Source organism: Trichechus manatus, unplaced genomic scaffold (assembly GCF_000243295.1).
Source record: "Trichechus manatus latirostris isolate Lorelei unplaced genomic scaffold, TriManLat1.0 scaffold00026, whole genome shotgun sequence".
Taxonomy (NCBI): domain Eukaryota; kingdom Metazoa; phylum Chordata; class Mammalia; order Sirenia; family Trichechidae; genus Trichechus; species Trichechus manatus.
The window spans coordinates 10,381,443-10,397,234 of record NW_004443962.1 but is presented as its reverse complement, the minus strand read 5'-3'; the positions used below and the strand labels follow the sequence as shown (position 1 = coordinate 10,397,234).

General features: G+C 41.8%; 2 pseudogenes; one reads left to right on the top strand and one right to left on the bottom strand.

Annotated features, from left to right (window-relative positions):
- Nucleotides 1–2,964: 2,964 nt before the first annotated feature.
- Nucleotides 2,965–3,525, top strand: LOC111820083 (60S ribosomal protein L39 pseudogene; annotated as a pseudogene).
- Nucleotides 3,526–10,590: 7,065 nt separating this feature from the next.
- LOC105756152 (60S ribosomal protein L39 pseudogene) lies at nt 10,591–10,797 on the bottom strand (annotated as a pseudogene).
- Between the last annotated feature and the right edge of the window lie 4,995 nt (nt 10,798–15,792).

Here is a 15,792-nt window from a genome sequence, read left to right as displayed (position 1 = left end):
AAACAGCATGTGTGTTACTGTTACATGAGAAACTATCTGTTCTGTAAGCCTTCACCTGAAGTACAATAAAATATTAAAAAAAAAAAAAAAATGTAGCCTTCTTGGCACCTTGGGCTTCTCCCTCTCCCCATCCCACATGCCCATTAAGTCACCAGTCCTGCCTCTCCTTCACTGCAATCTCACTGCCCAGTTGGTGTCCTCACAGTTCTCTCCCCAGAACTACTGAAATTCCTCTAGGACACTCCGTCCCCATCCCCCTTCCCCCTCCCACTGCAAACTACTTTTGGAAAAACAGCTCTGATCTCATCAGTCCTCTGGTGATAACGCCCGCAGTGGTCCCTGATGCCTAGAGCAGTGCTTCTCAAACTTGATCTTGCCCACACTCACCTGGAAGACTCAATAAAGCCCAGATTGCTGAGCTCCACCTTTAGAATGTCTGACTCAGGTGTGAGGTTGGGCCCAAGATTTTGCATTCCTAACAAGTTTCCTGATGATGCTGATTGATGTTGTTGGTTTGAGGATCAAATATTGAGAACTACTGGCTCAGAAAACAAAGTTCAAACTCCACAGCATGGCTATAAAGTCTTTCTGGTTCTACTTTGCTTACCTCATGTTTCTTACTCCCCTCCAGCCCCTGTGGTCCAATCACACCAACTTTTCCAAAGCACAGTCTATACTTTTGCTCTTCTGGCCTTTGCTCTGGGTGTTCTCTCTCAAATGGTTCCGCTTCGTTACCTTTCTACCCTCAAAAATCTCTTCTTCATCCTTCAAGGTCTCACTCAGATGCCACTACTGCAAAAACTCCTCCAATGTTGTCTCCAAAGTACGATGAGTCACTGTTCCTATTCTTTATCGCTATTAAAGCAGGTGTGATATAAAACCCACTCTCCACCCTGCTTTCAGCCTTGGGAGTGGTATCGGGGCTGACCTCTAAAGACTATACGAGACCCACTCTTGGGCCCTCTGGTTGCTGGGTCAGCAATGCAAGGTACCAACTAGAGATTGGAGGATAGGGGGAGAGTGAGTGGGCTACTTACTCCCTGGCCATGGCTCCCATCGAGTGGCACTCTCCTACAGGCACAACTCTTACCAGGTTCAGTACACCCCTCCCTTGCCTTCAGCCTAGAGTGGTAAGGGGGAGGGAGGCTGCTTCACTATTCGTTACTAGTTTCCCTAAACACTTTGGCCACACCTTTGTTATCAATTCATTTATTAAACTCTCTTCAATAATCTTTTTTGCATGTATCATCTGTATTCTGGCAGGACTTTTCATGATACACCCAGCAACTGTGTACTAGTCTATTGTTTCTCCCTCTCCTCACTTCTACCCTCACCCCAGAGGGAAGTGATCTTGTTTAATTCACCCTTGTAATCTTAAGACTGTGCCAGGCATATAGGGGTCTTTAATGCAAATAATTTAATTATAGTAAATGTCATCAGTGGCATCATTAGGGTTGGTGTCACCCAGTGTGGTAAATCATGGTGTCACCTCCACATGGACTTCCTCCAGTAACAGACCACACAGAATTTTTACTTTATTTTCCTTTAAGTGAAAGTTTATAATTCAAGTTTGTTTCTCACACAAATATACACACAGATTTATGTGACCCTAGTTGCTCTCCCTATAGTGTGACACCACACTCTGCCTTTCCATCCCGAATTTCTGTGTCCCTTCAACCAGCTCCTGTCCCTCTCTGCCTTCTCATCTTGCCTCTGCACAGGAGCTTCCCATTTAGTCTCATGTATCTACTTGAACTAAGGAGCACACTCTTCACAAGTATCATTTTATGTCTTATAGTCCAGTCTCAAATTTGTCTGAAGAGTTGGCCTTGGGAATTGGTTTTAGTTTTGGGCTAACAGAGCATCTGGGGGCCATGTCTTCTGGGGTCCCTCCAGTCTCAGTCAAACCATTAAGTCTGGTCTTTTTGCTAGAATTTGAGTTCTGCACTCCATTTTTCTCCTGCTCCATCAGGGACTCTCTGTTGTGTTCCCTGTCAGGGCGGTCATTGGTGGTAGCCAGGCACCATCTAGTTCTTCTGGTCTCAGGCTGATGAAGTCTCTGGTTTACGTGGCCCTTTCTATCTCTTGGGCTAATATTTTCCTTGTGTCTTTGGTGTTCTTCATTCTCTTTTGCTCCAGGTGGGTTGGGACCAACTAATGCATCTTAGATGGCTGCTTGCTAGCTTTTAAGACCCCAGATGCCACTCACCAAAGTGGGATGCAGAACATTTTCTTAATAAACTTTTTTATGCCAACTGACCTAGATGTCCCCTGGAAAAAATCAGAAAATTTGACAAAACTAGTGACTGTAAAAACACTGGCAGCAACGAAATCATGAGCATGTGCTTGCAGCAGATGCAGATGAAACCACATGATTTGAAGCATCATTGTAATTGGGTAATAATGGTAGCTCTGACTGGAGCACATTAGAAGTAAACTAGCATAGAGTCTTCGCCTGGTAGATATGTTGATACATGTATGCTGGGCTTAGGAAAAATGTCTTTGTTGTTATAACTAACTCCAGGAATATTTTTCTTAAAAAATAATATATTTGTGCTGAAACACTGCACAAAAATTTTATAGACAGTCATTTTGGTGTCACCCCCTCTGAAGTGTCACCCCCTGACGGTGTCACCCGGTGTGGTCCACACCCCCTGAACCTCTCTAGTGATGCCACCGCTTGTCAGTGTGTATAAATGTTTGTGTGAGAAACTAACTTGAATTATAGACTTTCACTTAGGCTAGTGGGGCTCTTGATTCCAGCCCTGTCTTAGCAGGAACAGAAAAGCACCCAACAGATTTTTTTGAAGATGCGTGTGTAGGAAAGTGGGGTGGGGTAGGAATGGTATTCCTAGCAGAAGGGGGAATTAATACTGGCAGGGTTTTATTTGTTTGCTTTTAATGTGTCAGGCATTCTAAAAATTTTATCTCATTTTATCCTTGTGACACTGCTGTAAAGTAGTTATGGGTATGGCCATTGTACAGATGCAACTGACTGGAGTTATTCAGCTAATAAATTGCAGAGCCTGGATTTTGACACAGACTTTGTCTGACAGGAACTTGGGCCTGTTTGTAATCCCAAGACCATAACCTACAGCAGGTGTAGTTTTCATGAAAAGGAAAGGAGAAGAAGCTGAATGCACAAACCTGTGTTTGGGGAAGGATCAGCAGATCCCTCCTGATAACATGTCCAGAGTACATGAAAGGAAGTCTCCTCATCTTTGCTTCAAAGGAGCATTCTGGCTGTGCTTCTTCCAAGACAAATTTTTTTGTTATTTTGGCAGTCCATGTAGGAGTACAGAAAAATAAATTAAGAGTTCTTGAGCTCTTTCTCCCTTTCTCCACCATCCTTGCCGTGTCTTTTCATGAGACTGTCAGGATCAAGAGATTCTTGGCCCAGAAACAAAAGCAGAATTGCCCCATTCCTCAATGGATTCACATGAAAACTGGGAATAAAATCAGGTACAGCTCTAAGAGGAGACATTGAGAAGAACCAAGCTGGGTCGTAAGGAGTCCCACACGTGATGGCACCCAGATCTACCCTCCATCAGGTTCATTAGCCTTCTACCATATCAAGTTGAAAATCTTGCCATGATCCATACATATATTGGGAAAATTCTGGTTTTATCCTTTGCTTTTATGCTTCTACATTAAGAGATTGAGTCACTAGTAACTATGTGAGACCTTTTGTTTGGAAAAAAAAAAAAGTTCTTGAGTAACAGCATCTGAGGAGACAGCAAATCAGCAGTTGACACTGCAAGCAAGAGCCTTTCTAATCTGAGTAAAAAAGTCTTTCCATGTTCCAACCTGACTCACTAGAATTCTGTGCCAGGATTGGAAATTTATGGATTGAAATATGTCCCCCCAAAATATGTATTGTAAATCCTAACCTCTATGCCTGTGGTTATAATCCCATTTGAGAATGGTTGTCTTTGTTATGTTAATGAGGCAGGATTAGTGCAGGGTATGTCTTGAGTCAATCTCTTTTGAGATATAAAAGAGATTAAATAAGCAAGCAAAAGAAGTACAGATGGGGAAGATAGATACCAAGATACATGGAGATCTTCAAGGGAACAGGAGGGAGAAGCTCAGGAGACAAGAACCTTCCTCCAGAGCTGACAGAGAGAGAAAGCGTTCCTCTAGAGCCGGCATCCTGAATTCAGACTTCTATCCTCCTAAACAGTGAAAAAATAAATTTCTGTTTGTTAAAGCCAACTCCTTGTGGTATTTCTGTTATAGTAGCACTAGATAACTAAGACAGGGTCCAAAGTCCAGGTCTTAACTGACTATTACTTAACTTTTCTTTGTTCTCTAAGACTATATTTCCCTCAGAAACTTCAGAGAGGGACAGTAGATTATGGTGTTCGCATTTCATATTCCAATCATGCACTTAGCTAGAAATTCGGACACCCTACTATGATAAGACATATATGTATAAACACACAATGAAATACTATGTAACCTTTCAAAATGATTTATAAGATACTTAATGACATGGGGAAAACTATATAAATGTACTAAAAAATGAAAAATCAGGTTATTAAACAATAAGATGATCATATTTCTATACTGTATAATTATAAATAGGAAAGATAGCAGAGTATCTCAGCCATTAAAATAATGTTTATAGAAAAAATTAATAACGAAGAATACTTATTGTAATGTTAGATGAAAAATGGTAGGTAGAACATTGTATAATTAGCAATTGAAAAAAAAGTGTGATCTTGACTTTGTTGAACGTGAAACCTAGATTCCTGACCCACAAAGACTGTGTGGGATTAGTGGTGATTTGTTTTGTAGCATTATATAACAATGCAATTCATTTTTACCTTATTAGTTCCTCAATGCATTTGAAAACAATATTCTTGGATTCAGCCGATACGTGTTTCTTAAAGAAACTGACACAATCCCCAGCTGTTACAGATGTACAACAGCAGCCTATCCACTTACTAGTACGGTTTAGCAAACCACAGTTTGATGTCTTAGCATATTCCAGTAAGAACAATTGACATCTTGGCCTTAAAGTGATCCACCTTATTTCTTTTCCCATAGGAAAAAGGAGCGTGCTCTTTCCTCTTCTATAGATCTGTTGTGTGTGGACAGTTGTAGTTATAACATGTCATTGAATTTTCTCAGCTTCCACTTGTCACTTTGCTCAGAAGAGAGGTATGCTACAACCTGCAGCATAGCATTTTAAAAAGGCACTTTTCAGCCTTTTTAATGGGATAATTTTATCTGCATAAACAAGGCAAAGGCAAAGACAAAGAATCTGTAAAGTGTTCTTTTAATTATACGACTAAATCATATTTAACATTTCAGAAGGAGGCCCTGTGTGGCACAAACGGTTAAGCACCGAACTACTAGCCGAAAGGTTGGCAGTTTGAACCAACCCAGAGGGACCTCGGAAGACAGGCCAGGCGATCTGCTTCTGAAAAGACACAGCCTTGAAAACCCTATGGAGCAGTTCTACTCTGCACATGCAGGGGCGCTGTAAGTCTGAATCGACTCCCTGGGAGCTAACCACAACAGCAACGATGTTAGCAAGTTATGAGATACTCGGGATAAGCCTGATGATGAAAGAATACCACAAGTATCTCCTGACATTGTAGATCATCTGTGACAGAGTCAAACAGTTCTGTAGGATTGTGAGGGTTCTTCGCTGGAGGGAAGTAATCCTGCACGTCCACATGTGTAGACTCCAGTACGAACTGGAGCAACAGACATATGCTTTCTCCCATTCTCGTCTGGTGTTGAGTATGTGTCGCTGGCAGAAGAACTGGTATCAACAGCACAATAGGTTCCTTTTCCCTAGGCTGCAGCTGGAAAGACAAAGACAAAAGCCTTCTAAGAACGTGGAATAAAAGTTACACAATATGTAGAATCACACGCAAATCTGACAAAATTTAAAAAACAATTAAGTTCCTACCCACCAAAGCCAGTTTTTATCATTTCTAAAATTCACTCCACCTGCCCTCAGAAAGTCGCCCATCTCCTTATGTGTGAAACACAGTGAGCTCTATGCTGACCATGACAATACTTTACGGGCTAGTATCTTCACGCAGCGTAGTAGAGCTTTTGGAAGGTTCCTGAGAATCCACTCTACCCTACCTCCATTGTGCAGGAACTTCCTGTTTGGGTGGAATTGGCCTATCCAACATTTTAGGGTGGAGCCTAATTGGGTTAAAGCAATCAGGGTAATCTCAGGATGAGAACCACACACTGATTGGATCAGGTGGTCTGGGCCTAGGCCTATCAGCACATGGCATTTCCCAGCCAGGGAGGTTGGTTAAGGTGGTCCATTCAATACACAGCTCAGGACTCTTTCCAATGATTGTGGGACAGAACTCAGTTTCTCTTCTGCTGGATGTGAATGAGGAAGCACAGAATCCCTCATTGTTGCCAGAAGCCATCCTACAACCAGTAGGAAACTCCAGCCTTAAGATGAAGCTGACACTGTTGACCGCAAAGCCAGTTAATATTCTTTAAGCAGTTTGAGTGGATAATTTTGTGAATTACAAATGAAAGTGTCATAACATACACATTTAACCTTGGAGTCTTCTTCATTACTGCTAATGACCATGTGATCTGAAGTCTACAGAACTTGAGCGAGTCTAATTCCAATGAAAATAAACATAATAAGGTATAAAGGAAGGAAAAGTGTTGTTTTTAAAAAAGGTCTTTCATGTTAGTTCCTTCAACATTTTTTAAAAAGTAACTTTTAAATACAACATAACCTTGTCTACTTTGTAGGAAAGACAAGTCTGACTGTACTTGCCCATTACAGTGTTATATTCTGATTGTCCAGGTTGTAGCTGGACCAAGCAGGGCAGCTGCTGATTCGGCCAGTTCAGGAACATCTCTTGGGAAGTCAGCATTTAGTGAAAACACAATACCCAGTCCAGGGACCTCTGAAAACCAGGGCACTTCCTATGCTCTTATTTCCCATTCATCGACTCCTGGTCTTTGCAAAAAGGCTACACATTTTATAGTTGGCTTCTTTTATTATCTTCAATTTTGTAAACACAGATGAAGTGAATGGTTCTGATGCCAATATGACACATAATATCTTAATGAATGGTCTAGCTAAAATATTCCATAAACCTAGACTCACTATATCTTGATATTAAAATTTCTGCTAAAATCCCATAAGAAACTGGTATATAAACATGAAGGCAAATTTCACTTATGTGTTCACTTTTATGTTTCATTTAATGTGGTTCTTTATTATTTTTCTCTTGAAGCTTGACTGCCCTACTAAAGATACTTAAAGCCCATTGTTCTGTACCCATATTCGACTCTAAGTACAGAAATGGCCATATACAGAAAATAGCAGAAATGCTCAGAGAACGCTTCCACATAAGGCGATGGTGCCCAAAGTTTTCCTTTTCCTTCTAATGATTTCTGGGAACTTCTAAAACATTGAAGCTAGACATCAAATTGCCATGATGACATGACTAGTATAAATATGGACAGATCGCATTAATGAGGAAGATTCCACCAGATGGTACAACATCATAGATAAAAACCAAAGGATTTCTTCCTTACAAATAACACTGCAATTTACTCATTTTTAGTGAAATGCATACCAGACCTGGGAGAGGTACCTAGGGTATTCCTTTCCTGTTTAGAAAGTCTATCCAGGGAATTATGTTCTGGTGTCACAGTGAGGCACCTCACCCTAATCAGTAAGCTCTTTTCAAATTCCATCTTAAAATTGAGTTCTTCTGGAGAAGTTTCCCACCAATAGGATATGTAGTTTCTTCAAATTATGTTCTTTCCTTTTCCCACTGTGCATTCCCTTCAGGATCTTCTGGCCTAATGATTTTTAGTCCTAGGTCTTGGGGTCCTTTTGGAACTGCTGCTTTCTTTCCTCTGACTACAGCAGACAACACTGCACAGTGAGTAAGTGAAGTTTTTCTTCTTGCATCTGTCCCTTCCGTGCCATGAAGTTGCACAGTAGAAAACTCCCAGAGCTTGAAATCAGAAGACCTGATCAGTCTCACTCTGTTACCAGTCCTGGAACATTGAACAAGTAATACTACTTCTGAGTCAGTCTTTATTTTCTTCTCTCTAAAGAGAAATTATAGTATGTGCTCAATTGATCACCTCACAGGATTTTTACAAGGATAACATATATACAAGGATAACAAGGGATGTGAAAGCACTCTAAGGAATGACAAGTTATATACAAATATTTGGTTATTATTTTAAAAGTGGAGGATCAGTGAAAAAGAGGAAGACCCTTGACGAGATGGATTGACACAGTGACTGCAACAATGGCTCAAATATAGCAATGATCGTGAGGACGGTGCTGGACCCGACAATGCTTTGTTCTGTTACCTATGGGGTTGGTATGAGTCAAAGCCAACTCAGTGGCACCTAACAACAACAACATCTGAAACACTGGTTAAGTCTGATTTTTTTTTTTTTTTTTACATCCTAGAGCTATTGCATTTGAAAAGGGAGTAAAGGCTAAAGCCAAGAGTATTTTCTTGAGAGGAAAGACTTTTATATCATACCGTCAAGCCACATCAAATTCTGCTACCTACTCTGCCTGTTTACAAAAAGTGACCCAGGCTAGACAGTTTACAGATGAGGAAGCCAAGTCCCAGGAGGCTGAAACTCATCCAGAGTCACAGGGAAGGTCACCATCAAAGTAAGGAACAGAATCCTGGTGTACAGACTTACAGCCCAGTGCCTCATGGAAAATAACATGGTAGCTACCTTTCCTTAAGTTTTTGCCATATGCCGGCACTTTTCTGAGCCTTTTATCATATATCTCTTTTATAAGTGTCCCTCCACTTTCCCATTTCTGGTGTTTAGGATAAATGCCTTCCCTTAGCCCTCCTTGTGTACTTGCTGTAGTCTCTTCTCCAACTATGGGATTAAAAAACAGGAATCATAGCTCGGCCCTCAGTCTTTGCCCTCTTACCCTTTATATTCTCTGTGATCAATATGGTTTTGTGTCATCTTGGCTGGGCCATGATTCTCAGTGGTTTGGCAGTTATGATGCAGTTTGGCAATCATATAATGATGTAATCATCTCCATGATGAGATCTGATATAATGTGGTCACCTCTAAAATGGGATCAGCTGTGAGTAGCCAATCAGTTGAAAAGGAGTTTCCTTGGGGGGTGTGGCCTACATCCAATATAGGTGAACTTTCTGGCAAGGCTCGTGGGTTTTTGCTGTCTTTGGATCCTACAGCTGACTTCTGTTCATCTGACCTCCGGTTCTTGGGACTTGAGCCAGCAGTTTACCTGCCAGTCTTGGGATTTGTCGGCTTTCGCAGCCTGTGAGCCAGAGGCCTGTTGCCTGACCTGCAGACCTTGTGTTCTCCAGCCCCTGCAGCTACGTGAGTTAGGAGAAGCCTCCAGCCTGACCCACGGACTGGAGACTTTCCAGCCTCTACAACCACATGAGCCATTTCCTTAATATAAATCTCTCTCTCTGTATAGATAGACATGTATATAGATGCTTCACTGGTTTTGCTTCTCTAGAGAACCCAGCCTAAGACACCAACCATAACTGAAAATGCACAAAGAGCAGAAGATAAACTAGATGAATGGAACCTACTAAAAATTAAACACTTATGCTCAATAGACTTCTCCAAAAGAGTAAAAAAGAACCTACAGACCAGCAAAAAATTTTCAGCTACAACAAATCCAATGTCTTAGTTTTCTAGCACTGCTGTAACAGAAATACCACAAGTGGATGGCTTGAAAGAGAAATTTATTTCTTCACAGTAAAAAACAAAAAAAAAACCCCGTTGCTGTCAAGTTGATTCTGACTCATAGAGACCCTAAAAGACAGAGCAGAACTGCCCCATAAGGTTTCCAAAGAGTGCCTGGTGGATTTGAACCGCTGATCTTTCGGTTAGCAGCCGCAGATCTTAACCACTATGCTACCAGGCTTTCCTCCTCACAGTACAGTAGGCTAAAAGTCCAAATTCAGGGCATCAGCTCCAGGGGAAGGCTTTCTCTCTCTGTCAGCTCTGGAGGAAGGTCCTTGTCCTCAATCTTACCCCGGTTGAGTTGCTTCTCAGGCAAAGTACCCTGGGTTCAAAGGACGTCTTCTGCTCCAGGTGCTGCTTTCTTGGTGGTATGAGGTCCCCAATTCTGCTGGCTTCCCTTTCCTTTTATCTCTTGTAAGATAAAAGGTGGTGCAGGCCACACCCCAGGGAAAGTCCTGCCTCATTAACATAACAAAGACCACCATTCTGAAATGGGATTATAACCACAGGCATAGAGGTTAGGATTTACATCACATATTTTAGGAGGACATAATTCAGTCCATAACAGTTCCCAATCCATTTTGCAGAATTCTAGTCAGCCAGGCTGGAACATGGAAAGACTCTTTTTACTCTGATTAGAAAGGCTCTTATTGCAGTGTCAACTGCTGATTTGCTGTCTCTTCAGATGCTGTTACTCAAGAACTCTTTTTTTTTTCCGAAACCAAAGGTCTCATATATTTATTAGTGAAACAATCTCTTAATGTGCAAGCATAAAAACAAGGAAGAAATCAGAATTTTCCCAATACATGTTCAGTTGTATAGATCATGGAAAAATTTTCAACTTGATATGGAAGAAGGCTAATGAACCTGATGGAAGGTAATTCTGGGTGCCTTCACATGTGGGACTCCTTGCAGACCCAGGTTGGTTCTTCTCCAATGTTTCCTCTTGGAGTTGTACCTGATTTTATTCCCAGTTTTCATGCAAATCCGTTGGGGAATGGGGCAATTCTGCTTTTGTTTCTGGGCCAGGAATCTCTTGATCCTGAAAGTTTCATGAAAAGACATGGCGAGGACGGTGGAGAAAGAGCTCAAGGACTCTTGATTTATTTTTCTGTACTCTTACACGGACTGCTAAAAGAAGTACAGCCAGAATGCTCCTTAGAAGCAAGGATAGGGTGATTTCCTCTCATGTACTTTGGACATGTTATCAGGAGGGATCAGTCCCTGGAGAAGGACATCGTGTTTGGTAACCTAGAGGGTCAGCGAAAAAGAGGAAGACCCTCAACAAGATGGACTGACACAGTGGCTGCAACAATGGGCTCAAGCATAACAATGATTGTGAGGATGGCGCAGGACCAGGCAGTGTTTCCTTCTGTTGTACATTCCGTCGCTATGAGTTGGAACCCACTGGAAGGCACCTAACAAGACAACAACTTAAGTAGTAAGACTCAGAAGTCTTGAGTGCAGAACACCCATATTATTAAAGTTTTAATGGATTGGCTTTTGGAATGTTAAATAACATTTGAGAAAAAAATAAAAAGACCAAAATTCTGTAGAAAAAGATGGCCCGTGCTCTATTTACCTCGAGATCAGCAATTACAACTCAGTGTGGTAAGCACCTCCATAGAAGAGTAAGCTGGGCACCCGTCACCTGGGTCCTCATCAAACTCCTCCCTCTGACACAGGTGCTCCCGACCCTCACCGTGCTTCCCTGATAAAAGCACCAGGAAGCAGGGCAGGCTCGCGATCTCTGGCGGACCACACACTCCTCTCCTCCTAATCAGTTTGACTCTGCAAGTACAGCTGCGACTTGGTGCACATGCTCTTCAAGAGCAGAGTTGGGGCCTCAGCATTATTAGCTCAGCAGCAGGAAGGAGTCTGACACAGTCCTCTTCAGCTCTGCTCCTCCAGCCTGTCCTGCTGATCCTGCCCCAACCACAAGTTTCTGCATTTAGCTTCTTTTGCTTTCCTTTCCATGAAAACTGCACCTGCTGCAGATTATGGTTTTAGGATTACAAACAGATCCAAGTTCCTGTCAGACAAATCCTGGGTCAAAATCCAGGTTCTGCAATTTATTAGCTGAATAACTTCAGTCAGTTGCATCTGTACAATGGCCATACCCATAACTACTTTATAGCAGTATCACGAGGATAAAATGAGATAAAAACTTTAGAGTGCCTGACACATTAAAAAGAAACAAATAAAACCCCGCTAGTATCAATTGCCCCTTCTGCTAGGAATCCCACTCCTACCCCACCTCACTTTGCCTACATACCCATCTACAGAAAAATATATTGGGTCCTTTTCTGTTCCTGCTAAGACAGGGCTGGAATCAGGAGCCCCACTAGCCAAAGTGATCTGACAAGCAGTAGCATCACCAAAGGGGTTCCGGGCGGTGGACCGCACTGGGTGACACTGTCAGAGTGGGTGACACTAAAATGACTGTCTATAAAATTTTTGTGCAGTGTTTCAGCACCAATTTATTACTTTTTAGAAAAAATCCCCATAGTTAGTTATAACAACAAAGAGATTTTTCACAAGCCCAGCTTACATGTATCAACATAGCTACAAGGCTAAAACTCTATGGTAATTTACTTTTTGAACCTTCTAACGTCCTCCAGTCAAAGCCACCAGTATTACCCAATTACAACGATGCTTCAAATCATGTGGTTTTGAGGGGTGGGGCCAAGATGGCAGAGTATTCAGACACTTCTGGTGGACCCTCTTAGAACAAAGACCCAAAAAAACAGGTGGCAATCTGGGAGCCCTGAACATAAAAGGCAGAGTTGAGGAACCGGACTGAGTGGCAGCGGGAGGAAGAGATGGTTCCGAAGCAGTGAGGAGTTGCCAGACCTGACCCAGTGAGAGCCTGATCCCTTCAGGCCTGAGCAACTTGGGGGTGAGCAGTCAGGCAGGCAAATGGCGGTGCTCAGGAGGCACGTTTTCCACACCGGGAGGTGCGTTCTCTGCACCAGGAGAGACCCAGTGCCAGAGAGTCTACATGGCCACCCAGAACCAGTGAGAAGTAGCCTTCTTCCGCGAAAGATAAGTATTTGTGTTTTTCCTCAGGGAAAAACTTCTCTCCCATTTACCTGCCCACTCCCTGCTCTGCACTAGGTCTAGGACTGGCTTTAGCAATTGCCAAGTCCCCTGGGCCAGAAGTAGGATCCGTCACATGCCCAGAGCCATTCTCCCTGCCTTGGAGAGTGAACAAATTAACAAATGAGATAAAATAAACTGCCGGTTCCCCTAAGCCAGGAACTCAAGGTAGGCACAGCTCCTTTGCCTAAGCACAGGCATAAGAGATCCATAGACTTTGAGTGCCTTTCCTCCTGCACAGACTTGTGCGGGCCCATCCCAAGAGCATAGGCCCTCATTACCGTGGTACAACAGGGTATATACCGGAACTCTAACTTCAACTGTTTCTGCTGTGAAGTGGCAGGTTCTTGACATTTGCCACTGCTATGTCCATTAAGCAGGGTCTTCACCTACCCACATCATGGGCCTGAGGACTGGTGGCTCCACCCATGCCACCTAGCCACCTGCGATAAGGGCCCATGAATAAGAGGTGCCCCCCAGTCCTTACAGCCAACAGAATTAGGTGCTCATAGTCCGGCTGCAAAACCCACCCACCTACACGCCCCAGGGAACAGGAACACGCCTTCTTCCTAGACATGCAGGGGTGGCCGTCAGCCCCCTGCTTGGCTCAGAGTGTGTCCCCCTGCTGCAGCCAGATGCCTGTGCCTACACCAATCACTCATGCCTGTCTAGGACTGCGAGAGCCTACACCACACACTTGGTGGCTATCTACCTGGGCATCTGAGCTGAATCCATACAGGAAGAGTGGGCGGACTTCTGAGCTCACATACCTAGTAACAGATCTAACCACCTGGTGACAGGACATTAGAGCTTCAAAGTTGCCAATAATTAAACTAGCTCATACAAGCAGCCTATTTGGGCATATCAGAACAAAACAAGAAGCTAGGACACAGTAAGCAAACATAAAATAAATAAATATAACTTATTGATGGCTCAGAGACAACAGTCAATATCAAATTACATAAAGAGGCAATCCATGATGGCTTCATCAAGCTCCCAAAATAGAGAATCTAGAAATTTTCCAGAGAAAAAAAATTTCTTGGAATAACCAGAGGCAGAATACAAAAGATTAATATACAGAACTCTTCAAGAAATTAGGAAGGAAATTAATCAAAATTCAGAACAGGCAATAGAGGAAATTAAAAATATTAAAGAGGAGCATAATGACAAATTTAACAGGCTGCAAGAATCCAAACAGGGACAGAAAGCAGAAATCCATAAGATTAACAATAAAATTTCAGAATTAGACAACTCAATAGAAAGTCATAGGAGCAGGAATTGAGGCAATGGAAGTCAGAATTAGTGAGATTTAAGATCAAGCAGTTGACACCAACTTATCTGGGGAAAAATCAGATAAAACTATTTAAAAAAATGAAGACACCCTAAGAATTATGTGGGACTCTATCAATAGGAATAACCTACGATCCATTGGAGTGCCAGAACGGGGCGGGGGGAGGGAGGATAACAGAAAATACAGAGAGAATTGTTGAAGGTTTGTTGGAGGAAAACTTCCCTGATATCGTCAGAGATGACAAGATATCTGTCCAAGATGCTCATCGAACCCCACATAAGATATATCCCAAAAGAAAGTCACCAAGATATATTATAATTAAACTTGCCAAAACCAAAGACAAAGAGAAAATTTTAACAGTGGCTAGGGATGAACAAAAAATCATCTACAAAGGAGAGTCAATAAAATTAAGCTCGGACTACTCAGCAGAAATCATGCAGGCAAGAAAGCAATAGGATGCAATATATAAAGCCTTGAAGGAAACAAACTGCCAGCCAAGAATTATATATCCAGCAAAACTGTCTCAAACATGATGGCAAAATTAGAGTGTTTCCAGATAAACAGAAGTTTAGGGAATTTGCAAAAACCAAACCAAAATTACTAGAATACGAAAGGGACGCCTCCAGTTAGAAAATCAGTAACATCAGATGACAACCCAAGACTAGAACACAGGACAGAGCAACCAGATCAACCCAGATACGGAAGTCACAAAAGTAAATCAAAGCTAAAACACTGAAAATAGGGAAACAGATGTCAATATGTAAAAGAGGACAACATTAAAACAAAAAAGAGGGGCTTAAAAAATGTAGACAGATTTTTCATGTGGAGACGAAGTCAAGGCAATATAAAGAAATAAAAGACTGGTATAAACTTAGGGGTAAACATTAAGGTAATCAGAAAGGAAACTAACAATCCTACATGTCGAAACAAAAAACTAGAAAAATATAAAGACACAGCAAACACAAAATCAACAACAATGAAAAAGATGAAAAGAAAAAGAAAAACGACTCAGCACAGAAAATTAAGTGGAACAAAGAAACTGAACAACACACACAAAAAAAACATCAAAATGACAGCATTAAACTCATACCTATCAAAAATTACACTGAATGTAAATGGACTAATTACACCAATAAAGAGACAGAGAGTGGCAGATTGGATTAAAAAAACAAGATTTGTCTATATACTGCCTACAAGAGACACACCTTAAACTGAAAGACACAAACAAACTAAAACTCCAAGGATGGAAAAAAATGTTTCAAGCAAACAACACTCAAAAAAGAGCAGGAGTGGCAATATTAATCTCTCAAAAAATAGAATTTAAAGTAAAATCCATCACAAAGGATAAGGAAGGACACTGTATGATTAAAGGGTTAATACACCAGGAGGACGTAACTGTAATAAATATTTATGCACCCAACTACAGGGCTCCAAAATACATAAAACAAGCTCTAACAGCACTGAGAAGAGAGATAGTCAGCTCCACGATAGTAGTAGGAAACTTCAACACACCACTTTCAGTGAAGGACAGAACATCCTGAAAGAAGCTCAACAAAGACACGGAAGAGCTACAATCAACCAACTTGATCTCATAGACATATACCCAACACTCAACCCAACAGCAGCCAAGTAGACTTTCTTTTCCAACACACATGGAACATTCTCCAGAA